Source organism: Delphinapterus leucas, chromosome 17 (genome assembly GCF_059928025.1).
Source record: "Delphinapterus leucas isolate spDelLeu-1000000601 "Yukka" chromosome 17, BTC_Dleu_Yukka2, whole genome shotgun sequence".
Classification (NCBI taxonomy): domain Eukaryota; kingdom Metazoa; phylum Chordata; class Mammalia; order Artiodactyla; family Monodontidae; genus Delphinapterus; species Delphinapterus leucas.
This window is the reverse complement of record NC_143145.1, coordinates 53,744,327-53,759,896: the sequence shown is the minus strand read 5'-3', so window position 1 is coordinate 53,759,896 and position 15,570 is coordinate 53,744,327.

Below are 15,570 nucleotides of genomic sequence, written 5' to 3'. Positions count from 1 at the left end.
TTTGGTAGGTGATAGCACTACCGATTGCAATAGTGGTAGCTCAAGTCTTAGGTACTCTTGGAGGCCTTTTCTCTATCTGCTTCCGCCACACACGTCTTCCACTACAGAATTGAGAAGTAGATGCCTGTTCTGCAGGCATCTACTTTATAGCAACCCAAGGACAACATTATCCACACTAGTCATCATACTTCATGGCCTTTCCCACTTAGGTTCATTGAGATTATCTTTTATATTCAGTATTTCCAGAATACTGGACTATCAAAGACTTGTTTATATACTTGTTGAATGAATACAATGACATATAAAAGTGTAAGGTAAGTAAGGGATCAGGAGATACTAAAGTCTATGTTATATCTGTTACTTCAGGAAATAAGGAAAGGAATTGGAAATTGGGGAGGCATTTTTCTCCATTCTTTCTCATTAAGCGTGGGGTTTTGGAAGAGAAGGGAGAATGTGGGAAAAGATGACTGGTTATATATACTTTATTGAAGTATAAATTTTGCCTCTTTTTGATCGTGGCTTAAAATATTGCAAGAGGGGTTTTTTTTTGTTTTGTTTTTTTTCCTGAGGATGAACTGCATCTTTATCAAGAGATATTTATCCAGACCTTTTCAAAATGAAACTTCAAAATCTGGATGGGGGAAATCTGTAAAATATTTTTATGGAAAACATTGGGAATGACCTGATAAGAGGATTAAAATGGAGGAAGTAGTGAGGATGAGATAGTTACAAAAGGGACCTGGAATAGTGAGACTGGACACGGTATGGGAGCAAAGCATGGATTTGAGACCAAGCGAGATTGTGCTGGGCACTACAGTGGAACACAAGAAACACCTTACAGGTGAGCTTCATGGTGCAAGACTCAGCATTGTCTCCTTCCATTAGGCATGCTCTTTGAGCTTAAGACCTCAAATATTATTCCTACCTAGAATTGGGGCAACTTCATTGACCAAACTTTCAGTTTGGAACTCTGTAGCTGACTGGCATCTTATTTGAACCCTCATCTCTCATCTTTTAAATCTTAATTATCTCTTTGTATCACTTGAATATATGTCCTTCTACGTCCTATTCACCTGGTTATACATTTATCTGTAAGTGCATTTATAGGTGGAAAGCAACTTTTTAGTGGCTGTATGTTAGTTCTTTCTATCTCCCTAATGCTTCACATGAAGTCTTGCACATAAAAGGCATTTGAAAAGTGTTAAATATGTAATAGAAAAAAATGTGATGCGATAATCTTATAGTCATTTTTTAAGGAGGATGGATCAAGATAAATTGGAGGATCTTTTATTTGCTGCCCTTTTGTCGACTTGAAGACAGTATAAATTATGACTGTGGGATGTGATAGATTGGAGGAGATAAATTAATCCACATCTGAAAAAAAAAGATGTAAAGGGGCCAAGGTAGAACTGGAACATGTTGGGAGATGGGGCAAGAGAAGTATCAAGGGGAGACTTTAAAAGAGAGGGCAACTGGATGCTGTGGACCTAACTTAAAAACAGGAACTTGGAAGTAAAGGTTTATGCCCTGAGTTATGAAAGCCCTTAGACTAATACCTTTAATAATCTTTAATAAAATACCTATATCTGAGAAGAATTTATTAGAGACTTTTTAGAATGGTAGTGAATGAGGAGAAGAACTGAGTCCTGGTCAAGGAGGCAAGAATAGAAACTTCCCATAAGGAAGTGAATCAGTATACTCAAAATGTGAAATTTGAGGTACTGAAAGATTAAATATGTTAACATGTGAAAATATAAAACATAGGTACTTAGACCATAGCAAATACTCAAATAATGTTTACTTCTTTTCCTGAAAATTCAACTTTTCAGATAGCTGCTGCAATTCCTATTCATGTTTAAACAGGGAGAAGTAGAATGATGGGACCCACTGTCAAAATAACTTTTAAAACAAAGGAAAAAATATATATATTTTTAAATAAATTGATTATTTATTTATTTATTTTTGGCTGTGTTGGGTTTTCATTGCTGCGCGTGGGCTTTTTCTAGTTGCGTCAAGTGGGAGCTACTCTTTGTTGTGGTGTGCAGGCTTCTCATTGCGGTGGCTTCTCTTGTTGTGGAGCACAGGCTCTAGGCATGTGGGCTTCAGTAGTTGTGGCATGTGGGCTCAGTAGTTGTGGCTCACAGTCTCTAGAGCGTAGGATCAGTAGTTGTGGCACATGGGCTCCACGGCATGTGGGATCTTCCCTGACTAAGGCTCGAACCCAGTGTCCCCCGCACTGGCAGGAGGATTCTTAACCACTGCACCACCAGGGAAGTCCCGGAAAATTGTTTTTTAGTATGAGAATAATGGAGACCTTGTGGGAAGGGCTGTGTCACCTTAAAATTTCCAATTGTTAGTGAATGGAAATGCTCGTCATAGTGAGACATGTGCCCAAAATACTATAAAAGGCAAGTTAAAAATCTTTGGTGGGAAGTAGTTCCCAGACAACATAAGCCTGGGTGAATGGTCCTGGTACTAGATAATCATTGTCATCATCATCCCATTGCTCTTTGGCAGTATCTTTAAAATGACTACTTCTGGCACCTCTGACTTACCTTTTAGCTTCCAAGGTGGAAGAAGGTTGTTCCAATTCCCTCTAACCTATTTCAATAACACTCTGTGGCACTCAGCTACAATTTAAGAAATATACAAAGTGCAGTGCTGTTCCCTTCATCTTTGCTACCACCGCTGAAACTCCCTGACACTAGTTGTTTCTTCACTGACCATAAGGAGGTAGGCATTGTCAGAGGTTGGTGTGCAATCACAATCACAGAACACATCTGTACCACTTTAATGGTCCTTTTTATGTGTATTCCCTGGGACTAATAGGATTAGAAACTAGATTGAACTCTATAGAGCTCATTCTATCTACACAGTCCCTTCCAGGAAACTGTTTTATTTACATTTCCAGACAACTGGGTTTGTATAAGTTGATTGGACTTAAGTCATATCATCTCCAAGCTTCCACCATAACAGATTTGATCCCACTGCTTGACCCTCTAAAAGGGAGGATGAGTTAAGAAACCTAGGAGCCTCCAAAAAGGAATATCAGACTCCACAACTGCAAATGATTCAAATGAAAAAGAAAATGAGGGCGATAATACATAGAGATAGATATGGCTGCATAGAGATCAATTTAATAAAAAAAACAAATTGGTAGAAAAGGTAGACTGGATGATACTTACCTAAGGACGTATATTAGAGTGAAATAGAATGATACATGCTGTACAATGAATGCTGAAATCTGCAATGTGAAAAATGTATAGACAATAGAAAGGCTTTTTTGTTTTTCTTTTTTTGTTCAAGGCATGAGAAGGATTACGGTGTGACTGTACAGTAAATCCATAGGTGTAATGTAAAGAGGTGAGGAAAGTAGATGTGCTCAACCACCTCCATTTCTTTTCCAAGCAAACGGGAACAGGTTTTAGATGAGGAAGTTTAGGATAAACTTTGATGCAAAATCATAGTTGAGTGAAAAGACTGTAAGGGACAATTTGGCAGCACTTCCAACTCAGAACAATTGGAGCTCAGCTAGTATAAGAACTTGCATATGCACTTGAAATTTTCTGTGATCTCCAAAGATTCAGGGAAACTAAAAAACAAAAGAAAAAAAAAAAAAGAAAATGCAAGAAGACAAGAGACAGGCACCTACTGTCCCCATTTTTATCGGGGCAAAACTGGAGGCTGGAATGTAAATCAATAAGTATGCCTTCAGCACTGGGCAAAATTCTAGAATGGCTTATCATATAGCTGATTTGCAAGAATATTTAAGATTTAGAACAATGCTAGCCTAAATTCATCATATACTGTATTCTAGGTTAGGCTCAATATTTCAATAAATTAGATAAATGGTATTCAAGAAATGTATAGATATAGTTTTCAAATGTTAGTCAGGAATCCGAATGAGTTTTCCATTGCATCCTTTGGAAGAAAATGGAGAAATGAGATCTCTGTGCTAGAAAAGTACATACTTTTGTAAATCTGTACCTTTTTGAAAAATTTACATAGAATGGACTAGGTCACAAGTGTCTTGAAGAAAATGAGTATATTTTATTAATATTGATATACCAGAATGGAGCACATTGTAGATAATCAAAAAAAAAGAGTTAATATCTTACTGAGTACAGGGTTGAATATTGAATAAATCCATTCAATTTTAGTTGGTTGTCTAAGCACTTCTGAGCAGGGACTGTACTAAAAGAAACATTGCAAGGTAGCCTTGGTTAAGGTTCCATGTATACTTCCGGACTGAATGCTTGCTGGCAGTGATAAGTGAATCTACTTTTTATTTACAAATATACTTATGATTATCATCAGTTAGACTGAGACATTTGTGTCAAGTTTGTAATTAATTATATCTATAAGGCACAGAAAGTAGAAGCTCAAAGATTGATATTCTCTTAAAATTTTTTGAATGTGCCCAGATCTTTTGCAGAACTACCTTACATCATAAAAAGCTGGAAGTATTGGAGGCATTGTCTCTAGAACTGTAGTTATTTTCTGTATGTGATATGGTATCTAACTTGAGGTTGTATATTTAATGAGCTCGAAATACTTTTACTTAATACCTAGTTTCATTTTGCAATGAGCAAGGAAACTTTGACCTTGCAATGAATGGATCAGAGTTGGCAAGAATTGTACATGGGACTTTTGTAATGCAGATTTCAACTAATGGACCATGTAATTAAAATGAGCAATTGCAAATATAGTTGGAGAAATTCCAAGAACTCTGATATGAAGCCTACCAATTACATTGCATTTCCCACTACTATCTAAAGGGATTAATAATTCTTTTCATTGGCTTTATTGAAATTCTTCAACAAATTTAAGAATATTTCAATTCATAATGGAAGAAATAGTATTATATCTACTTGTACAGTAAAGTACAGGAAATAAGAGAGGCATAGCTCATCTCTAAGTATCTATAATAGTTCTATCTGGTACTTCTTTGTGTAATAGTACTTTCATCATTGTATTTTATCTCACTAATATTGAATGTATATAAATGAATTCACAATATATTGATTTTTTTGTCAAGGATTAATAAATAATCCAGATAGAGGTAAAAGACAGGGAATAGCATACAAAGATGAATCAATTTTTTTAGACAGTGTCAGTAAGGAATAAAGAAGTTTTCTCATAATTAGAGCATTTTCTTCCCCTTCTTTAATTTCACTGCTAGATTTTTCCTAGGTGTTCAATAAATGTTTATGGAACAAGATTGAATCATCAATAACACAGTCACAGTAAAATTTTATTTTGAAAGGCATACTTCCATTATTGACCTAAACATAAGTGATTTAAATCTCTGTGCTAAGCATTGTATGTGATATTTAATTTTGAGTCAATGTATGTTAATTGAAAGAATGCATAATTAAATCCTCTACTCTTCAGTTAGCTCTAACTGGAAGTTATTTATTTTGGCAACATTGTATTACTCTAAAAGAAATTGAAGCATGTATACAAGAATATCAACATTTATAATATCCAGGTTGTCAGAACTTGGTTGTTTGTTTTATATCATTCTCTTTATTTTTCTATATGTTTAAAGCATTTAGAAATTTAAAAAATACTTAGTTTGTCCTATTTTTGTTGGTTTTTTGCTTCTATCTGAGCAATTCTGTAACATTTATTAAATAAATAGTTTTGTGTTCATGCAGTACGAAATGGCGGGAATATGGCTGTATGTAAAAACATAGTACATGGTTTTATGTCTTTTAAGTTCCTCCTTTGAGAAACGTATAGGCATGAACTAGGCTAAAATATTTTTAAATTCATAGCTGAGTTCTCAAGAAACTAAAGGAAATATTTAAGTATAATACCTCCTTTTTTCCCAATAACACAGAAGGATTTAAAAGCTGAAATCAAAATTGCAAGCCAGTATGAAATGTGGGTCATTTCTTGGGACATAGAGAGGGAAAACATGATAAACAGCAAGCTGGAATTTTAGGGAATAGCTAAATTGGGATGAGGATATTAGGTTTGGGCCTATGGAAGTAGAGAAAGTCAGGCAGGAGAATTTTCTTCAAATTGTTTCTCCAAAGAGATATAGCCTTAATGAAAGAGCATGATGAAAAAAAAACTACTGACCAGAAATGGAAAAGGCTGTGAAAATCCGTCTGTTTTGGCCACAGCTGCTGACCAGGGGATAAAGTAGATCTTTAGAATGTGTGTCTTTTGCTCATCTCACACCAGTGTAGAATTCTACTTTATACTACCTGTTTTATACTACCGGTCAGGGAAACCGGAAGAGGCTGAGAGATTAAATCACACTAATCCTAGTTTGTTGAGACGACTTGCAGCAGAAGTCTGTAAAAATCCTCTCTGTAGGGAATCATCCTTAAATCAGGTTCCTAATATTCTTCCACAGACTAATTCAATCAAATATGAACATACAACCAAAAAACCCCACAAAATTTCAAATATATATTGGAGAAAAAAACAACCAACAAATTTAAATCCCAAGAACATCAGGCATTGAAATTATTGCTTACAGAACATAAAATAAGACAGGATAAAATATATATATTTTAAAAAGTTTCCAAAGGATAAGAGGATATAAAAAACAACCAAATAAAATTGAAAAATAATTAATTCAAAATTTGTATTAGGATAAGCCAGGCTGTGCCACAGCAAAATTCAACAGTGACAACTAAGATAACTTTCAAATTTTATTTTATTTTTATTAATTTTTTCTTCTAGTTCATTGAGATATAATTGACATATAGCACTTTATAAGCTTAGGTGTACAGAAAAATTGTTTAACTTACATACATCATGAAATAATTACCATAATAAGTTTAGTGAACATCCATCATCTTATATAGATACAAAATTAAAGAAATAGAAAAAAAATTATTTTTCCTTGTGATGAGAACTCTTAGGATTTACTATCTTAACAACTTTCATATATAACATACAGCAGTATTAAGTATATTTATCATGTTGTACATTACACCCCTAGTACTTATTTATGGTATAAATGGAAGTTTGCACTTTTTGACTGCCTTCTTCCAATTCCCCCTCTCCCCATCCCCTGACTCTGGTAAGCACAGATCTGATCTATTTTTCTATGAGTTTTGTTTGTTTGTTTGTTTGTTTGTTTTGAAGTATAATTTACCTACAATAGTATGTTAGTTCCTGTTACATAACACAGTAATTCAATATTTGTGTACATTACAAAATGATCACCAGGACTAGTCTAGTTACCATCTATCACCATACAAAGATATTACATAATTATTAAATATATTTCCCACACTGTAATTTTCAGAGGAGAGGGATTTGGGGGGAAAATACAAACAAGTGAGGGAGATTAAGAGGTACAAACTTTCTTTTGCAAAATAAATGAGTCACAGGTAACAACTGTTACTTTTAGTCTTTCAAGGTTGACCAAGCACCAGGTGACTCTCTGTGGTAACTGTCTTCTATGCAGCAACTTAGATATCCAGGTGGATTAAAGGTCATGGTTCTGTCATCACAATATATGGTCCTCTTTTTGGCTAAGGCTGAGAGACAGCTGAAGGGCAGCAAACAAACTTATCTGATATTCTTCTAGGAAGTGACTTACACCATGGGGGTTGGGAAATGTGTGGGAACATAGAGCATAATTTTCTAGAACTGAAAAATTTAATAATTTAAATCAATACCTCAATTGATGGGTTAAATATAAGATATAGCAGAAAAGCTAAATCATAAGCTAAAAGATAGATTATAACTGATGATAATAAATTATTATGCATAAATTAATAATAAAATAAGTAAATGCAGCACAGAGATGCTAGGATATAGGAACCTTGAAAAACAGCTTAAGTGACATACAAAAAGAGAACAAGAAGGCTGAACACATGCATAATTGGAGCTCTAAAAGGAGACTAGAGAAAAAGGGGAAGAAACAATGATAACATTTTTTTGTGAGTTCATGAAAGGTACAAATTCAAATTCAAAAACCATCTTATGAGCTAAACAGTTTAAATATGTAGAAATCCGTAGTCACAACACAGTGAAAGCACAGAACAACAAAGACAAGGACTCACTATAAGAGTCACCAAAAATAAAAGAAACGTCATTTATAAAGGAGTGACAATCAGGTTGAAATTGAACATTAAAAGCCAGTAGAGGGACTTCCCTGGTGGTCCAGTGGTTGGACTTCACCTTCCAATGCATGGGGTGCAGGCTCAATCCCCGGTCGGGGAGCTAAGATCCCACATGACCTATAACCAAAACATAAAACAAAAGCAGTATTGTAACAAATTCAATAAAGACATTAAAATTGGTCCACATCAAAAAAATCTTCTTATAAAAAAATGCCAGTAGAAACTGTATGTTATGGAGAAGTGTTTTCGTCAGAATTCTCTAGTGAAACAGAATCAATAGGACATATAGACATGTATATAAAAGGATGTATTATAGGAATTGACAAACACAGTGACGGAAGTTTAGAAGTCCCATGATCTGCTTGCTGTCTGCAAGCTGGAACCAGAGAAATCAGTGGTGTAATTCAGTCCGAGTCAGAAGACCTGAGAATTGGGACTTCTATGGTATAAGCCCCCATCTGAGTCTGGAAACACGAGAACCGGAAACACATACGTCTGACGGCAGAAGCAGCTGGATGTCCCAGATCAAGCAGAGAGCAAAGTCACCCTTCCCCCACCTTTTTGTTCTATTTAGGCCCTCAAAGGATTGGATTATGCTTGCTCACATTCACGAGAGGGATCTTTACTCAGTCTACTGATTCAAATGCTAATCTCACAAACATAGCCAGAAATAATGTTTTACCAGTTATTTAGGCATCTAGGTCCAGTCAAGTTGACACATAAAATTGACCATCACCAGAGGTTATTGTCAACAAAAATTGTGTATGTTAGGCAACAAACTTTCTAAAAGAAGATCAAAGAAAGATATTTGCAAATAAATATATTGCTAGCAGAACTTACCTTACCAAAAATAATCTAATTTGTGCAATAGGAAAACAAAACAAAATGATACAGGGTAGAGATAAAACAGTGGGAAAAAATAGCACATAAACACTCATATGAAATATTGAACATATGAAACACGTGAACCAGTAAACATAAGAAAAGACCCTCAACCTCATTAATAACCGTGGAAACACATATTAAAACTACAATGAGACACTATTTTATCCCTAACCTTGTGACAAAAATTAAGAAGTCTAATAAAACTAAGTATTGGTGGAACAAGGTCAAGTTTTATACACTTCTGATGAGAATTTGTTTCTTTAACACTACTTCTGGGAAACAATTTGGCATTGTTTAGTAATGTTAAACATGTGAAATTCATTTGCTAGCTATAATCCTAGGAGAAATTCTTGCACATGTAGCACATGTATGCCAGAAGATATGAATGAGTACATCTGTATTATTTATAAGAGCAAAAAACCTGGAAACAATCTAAATATCCAAATATCCATTGACAGAGGAACACATAAAATTATATGTATGAGACTTCATATACATCTACACAAATACTGGTATGCTACGCAGTGTTAAAAATGAGTGATTTCTCTATGACATAAATCACAGCAAGATCCTTTCTGCTCCTAGAGAAGTGGAAATAAAAACAACAATAAACAAATGGGACCTAATGAAACTTAAAAGCTTTTGCACAGCAAAGGAAACCATAAACAAGCTGAAAAGACAACCCTCAGGATGGGAGAAAATATTTACAAATGAAGAAACTGACAAAGGATTAATCTCCAAAATATACAAACAGCTCATGTAGCTCAATACCAAAAAAACAAACAACCCAGTCCAAAAATGGGCAGAAGACCTAAATAGACATTTCTCTAAAGAAGGTATACAGATTGCCAAGAAACACATGAAAGGACGCTCAACATCACTAATCATTAGAGGAATGCAAATCAAAACTGCAATGAGGTATCACCTCACACCAGTCAGAATTGCCATCATCAAAAAATTTAGAAACAATAAATGCTGGAGAGGGTGTGGAGAAAAGGGAACCCTCTTGCACTGTTGGTGGGAATGTAAATTGGTACAGCCACTATGGAGAACGGTATGGAGGTTCCTTAAAAAACTACAAATAGAACTACCATACAACCCAGCAATGCCACTACTGGGCATATACCCTGAGAAAACCATAATTCAAAAAGAGTCATGGACCAAAATGTTCATTGCAGCTCTATTTACAATAGCCAGGACATGGAAGCAACCTAAGTGTCCATCGACAGATGAATGGATAAAGAAGATGTGGCATATACAGACAATGGTATATTACTCAGCCATAGAAAGAAACAAAATTGAGTTGTTTGTAGTGAGATGGATGGACCGAGAGTCTGTCATACAGAGTGAAATAAGTCAGAAAGAGAAAAACAAATACCGTATGCTAAAACATATATATGGAATCTAAAAAGAAAAAGAAAAAAAAAGGTTTTGACGAGCCTAGGGGCAGTACAGGAATAAAGATGCAGACGTAGACTTGAGGACATGGGGAGGGGTAAGGGTAAGCTGGGACGAAGTGAGAGAGTAGCATAGACATATATACACTACCAAATGTAAAATAGATAGCTAGTGGGAAGCAGCCACATAGCACAGGGAGATCAGCTCCCTGCTTTGTGACCACCTAGAGGGTTGGGATAGGGAGGGTGGGAGGGAAACGAAAGAGGGAGGAGTTATGGGGATATATGTATATGTATAGCTGATTCACTTTGTTATAAAGCAGAAACTAACACACCATTGTAAAGCAATTATACTCCAATAAAGATGTTAAAAAAATGAGTAGTTTATGTAAAGTCCAATAACATAAAACTAAATACTATTTATTTGCTGATACATGTGTATGTCCTAAAATCACAATGGTAGAAAATAATACCTGTGAACAGTAAGTGGTGGGAGAAAGAGGACGCACTGAGTGAGAGGTGTGCATAGGGCTTCAATAAACTAGTAATGTTGTATTTCTTAAGCAGAGTGATAAGTTATTTATTTTTCATATAATATATTCAAATATATATCCTTTTCATGTATAAAATATTTATACTCAAAGAAGTGCAAAAATTGCAGGCAACCTCTGTCTCTGTGTAGAAACCCACACAAAGTAATGTAAAGTTTCAGCCTTAATAAATACTATTAAGATAGGTACCTGGTGCTACTATTTAAAATAGGGATGTGTGAATTTTGGAGCATAAAGAGACACAGAGGAAATCACCTACATATGGAACGCTTGAAGACTTTCTCCTGCTCTAAAAATCAGCTCTTCTATTCGTTGTTTTATTCTTCCTGCACTGCTCCTGAAACTTCCCTGGTGTTTAGAGTACCTTTTTCAAGGCCCAGGTAAATTCCATCACTATTATAATCCTAAAGATAAAACAAGTGCCATTTTGCACTTCCCAAATATTAATTCCAAACTTTCCTAGAGCCTCTATCCTTATCATTAGGGAAACTTTTCTACTACTTTGGAGAAGTTTTGAGATATAAATATCTTCCAGTACCCAATTAAGTATATATTAATGTATTTATATTTGCATCCACCAATATCCTATACTTTAATCTAAAGGTGAGAAAAAATTTAACATTTCTTTCTGCTATTTGGCTGCTGTGTCAATTCATTGTATTGATGGCCCCAGATAACGGTAACCTATATCCGTGCTCTTTGTTAGTAATGTGATTTGGCAGTTTCTCCCATCTAACAGTAGTTGGTCTATTTCTCCACTCCTTGAACTTGGTTTCATCTTGTGACTTGTTTTCTGTCTTGTCTCTGCCACAGAACAAGCCCATAGAACAAGGATAGCCTGCAAGAGATTGTGGAGGAGAGCTGGGATACCCAGCTGACAACCGAATAACCAGCTGAAGCAGAGACAACTAGCTGATGTGTAGTTGATTGCAGAAGCATGAATGAAAGAACTACCTCTGAAGATTCCAAGGTAGGGAGAAGCATGAACTCTAGAGAAAATGATGAGAATGCAAATGCTGAGCAGAGTAGAAAAAATTAAACTGGTAATGTAGGCAAGAGTTCAATCATGTACAGCCTCATAGGCCATGTTTATTATTTCGTTCCAATGTTTTGAATAAGAAAGTGACATGATTAAATCTACACTTAAACATATTATTCTTATCACTGTATGGAGAATGGATTGTACAGGGCTTAGGCATGAGTATGAGGAGAGAAGTTAATCAACTATTGCACAAGTCCAGGCTACATAGTGATTGCTCGACTAGATGTTAGCAAAGGAGGTGGGAAGAAGAGTACAGAGCCAAGAGATATGCAATTGCAAAGTCTGTAGATTTGGTGAGGATTGGTTAGGGGAAATGAATAAGATGAGCTTATAAATGACTCCAAACTGTCTGGTTAGAACAACAGATGGATTCATTGAGCTAGAGGGCTGTGGAGAAGAAACAATGGAGACGTGGAAGTAGAGTTCTTGAATTTAGTTTGGATCATGTCTAATTTAAGAGGAGACATTCAAGGGGAACTATCAAGCAGGTAGCTTGAAACACAAAAGCAAAGTCTTAGCTAAAGATACAAATTTGATAGGCAGTTAGGCAAAGCAGTTTGGTGACTTCGGGAAGAGGTCACTGAAGGCAGGGACATGTTCATTAATTCATTCACTCAATATTCAAGAAACAATCAAGGTTCAAGGTCCCAGGGATACAGCAATGGACAAAACAGATAATATTCTTTTCCTCATGGGACGTATATCTAGTAAGTGACATTCTATTTATTGTTTATAAGATGTCAAGTCAAAGAGTAAGGAGGTGGTGAGAGAAGGGGACTATATGAAGTAGGAAGGCTGAAAGAGTAGAGCTCACAAGTGAAATGCTGCAGAACTGCTGTTGTAATAAGAGTATGAATAGAGGTGGAGATTGAAAAGATGTGGGGCAAGACTAAAAGATTAGAACTGCAGAGGTAGCTTATAAGAGATGAAAGAACAATGGGCATGTAATAGACAAAAAAAATGGAAAAGAATTGGTAAACCTTGGATACTGGGAGAATAGAAAGTGTCTAATGTAAAAGTCTAACAATTGACCAAGCTAGAGGAAGACAAAAGTTTAGGGGAAAAGCATAACAGAATAAGGAACAAACAAGGTGAGAGACCATTTGGTATTAGAAGCAAGGGAGAAGAGATATTGAGTGCCTACTAAAGTGCCAGGCATTATATTAAAATTGTATACATGCTTATCTTATTTAATCTACATTAACATAGTGAGTTTTTGCTTCCACTTTACAATGAAAGGAACTGAGGTACAGAGGAGCTAATAATTATTCAAGATCATGGTAAGAAGGCAAGTAGGGCACTGATTCAAACCACAAGTAAGACAAGTATTCTGGTATGGGAAGGTTTATCACTTGCATTGTGTTAGCAAGGCAGAAGGTAAGGCATTTTGGGGGTTGAGATGTGGGAGGGAGGTTATCCTGAGAAGTTGAGAAAGTTCCTACCTGATGGTTCCTATATGTTGCATGAAGTGGTTGAGCTTCTTTGTTGAGCATGATGGGGTAATGAAATAAAATTCATATTTTAAAGGAAAACAAGAAAATTTAAACATAATATTTTTCTCTGCCCATTTAGGCCTCATACCTCCCCTCTAGTGTGCATCGTGCATCTGCATTGAGCGTTAACCAGACCTCCCCAATGGCAGAAATACCTGCTCAACCATAAAGATAAATTTTTCTTCTTCTGACAGCAGCCATGTAACTCCTTCGAAGATAACATTCCTTTCTCAATCCTGTAAGGGGGCATGATGACCCACCACTCACCTTGTACATGCAGGTATGTATGGTGAACTTTATGCATGATTCCAACATATCATGTCTCTTAAAGATAGTGATTGGTGCAGAGCAGACTGGATTAGATGATCTGGGGAGATACTGAGCCACACCTAATGGAAGATTTTCCCTTGAATACTTAACTTATGACCTTATTAATGTTACTAGGTATATTACTTGTAGTCTGCTTATTTTACAGGATTATTGCTTCTTGCATTAACAAATGTGTGACTAAGCCTCGATTAAAAAGAATGATGACTAGGCAAATTGAGACCATTGACCAAATATACAGTTCAATAATATCAATGATTATAACAGTGTAACTCTAGATTTGGGAAGAAGCAATAAGTGGGAACCATTTCCTGGATCATAATAGACTAGTAAGACAGACCGTCCAAGGGCTTTTGGCTACTGTTAACAGAGCCTAGTCCTGTAATAGCACATTGAGTGGCTTACTAATGAAATCCTCTCCTGACCTGGGAATAAGCATTCCTAGTGCCATGGGACAAATCACTCACAAAATGCTTGACAGACCTCTGTTGAAATTAAGACCAAAAGGGAAGGGATTGTAAAATAAAGAATGTTGTCCACCATCCAGTTCTACAAGAATCAAGTCATTAGCCACTGAAGTTGCTGACCTACAATACACCCTAAAAGGAATTCAGAGCAAAGATCAGGATGAAGCACTTTGTGCTCTGAGAAAACTGGCAGAACTGGCCCTCAGATAGATATTTTCCAGAGAAAATCTTGTGAACCCCGTTTCTTGCATCTTCCTATACTTAGAAAACACTAAAACCTTTCACTAATATATCTGTCCCTTGCAAATAGCAGTAACCTTCTACCAATATGTGTGCTCAATTGCATGGACCCCTTCTCTAAAATCACATATATATTGGCTTTCCCCTTTACCTCTTCAGAACAGGCCTCAGAGCTTTCTGAAAGACTGTCTCCCAGGTCATAATTCTCAGGTCAGCTCAGATAAAATTTTCCATTTCTTTCTTAAATGGACTATTGATTAATTTTTTCATCAACAGGGGTAAGGTAGAAAGGATAGGGGCATGAGAAGAAGGAAAGGGATTGAAATAGCTGTGGTAAGGAACAAGTGAAGGACAGTAAAATAAACACATGCACAACCCAAATTCCCCTTTACGTCAAGCCTTTTCCTCAAGTTATGGCTCATCTTTCTTTTTTACTTCAAAATTAAGCTTCTGGAAAGAATAGATCATGCTTTCTCATTGCATTCTCTCCCTTCTCATTCTTTCCTCTTTCATTTCTCCTTCGAACTACTACATTTGGCTCTCTTCCTCAATATCTCACCAAACCTTCCTTACTGAGTCACCACTGACCTCTTTATCCAATAATGTAATGGACTCATCCGTTTTTACATTACATGCTATTGTCCCTGCATTTGAAACTGTTAATGACTCTGTCCTTCAAAGTCCTCCTCCACTTTTGTTTGCAAGACTGTGCTCTTCTCTATTTCTCTTGTGTCTTTAGTCACTGATTCTTATTTCTCTTCAGTTACTTGTTTCTTAAATACTGATAGGTGCCAATGTTCTGCTGAGACCTCTCTCTTCCCTTCCATCTCCTGGACCCCACCCTACCCTTCTTCCCCCCTCCCTTCCTCCTCTCCTCTATTCTATTTCTTCCCACTTAAGTTAATTCCATCAACTACCAAGACTTCAAAATACCTGCAACATTTATAATGGCTATAATAAAATAAGTGCTTACTATGTGCTAGGCACTGTAATATCCAGGAACTAGACACATAGTCATACATATTTGATCCTCAGCATAACTTTTAGGAAGAGATTTTGATTTCCCATTTTT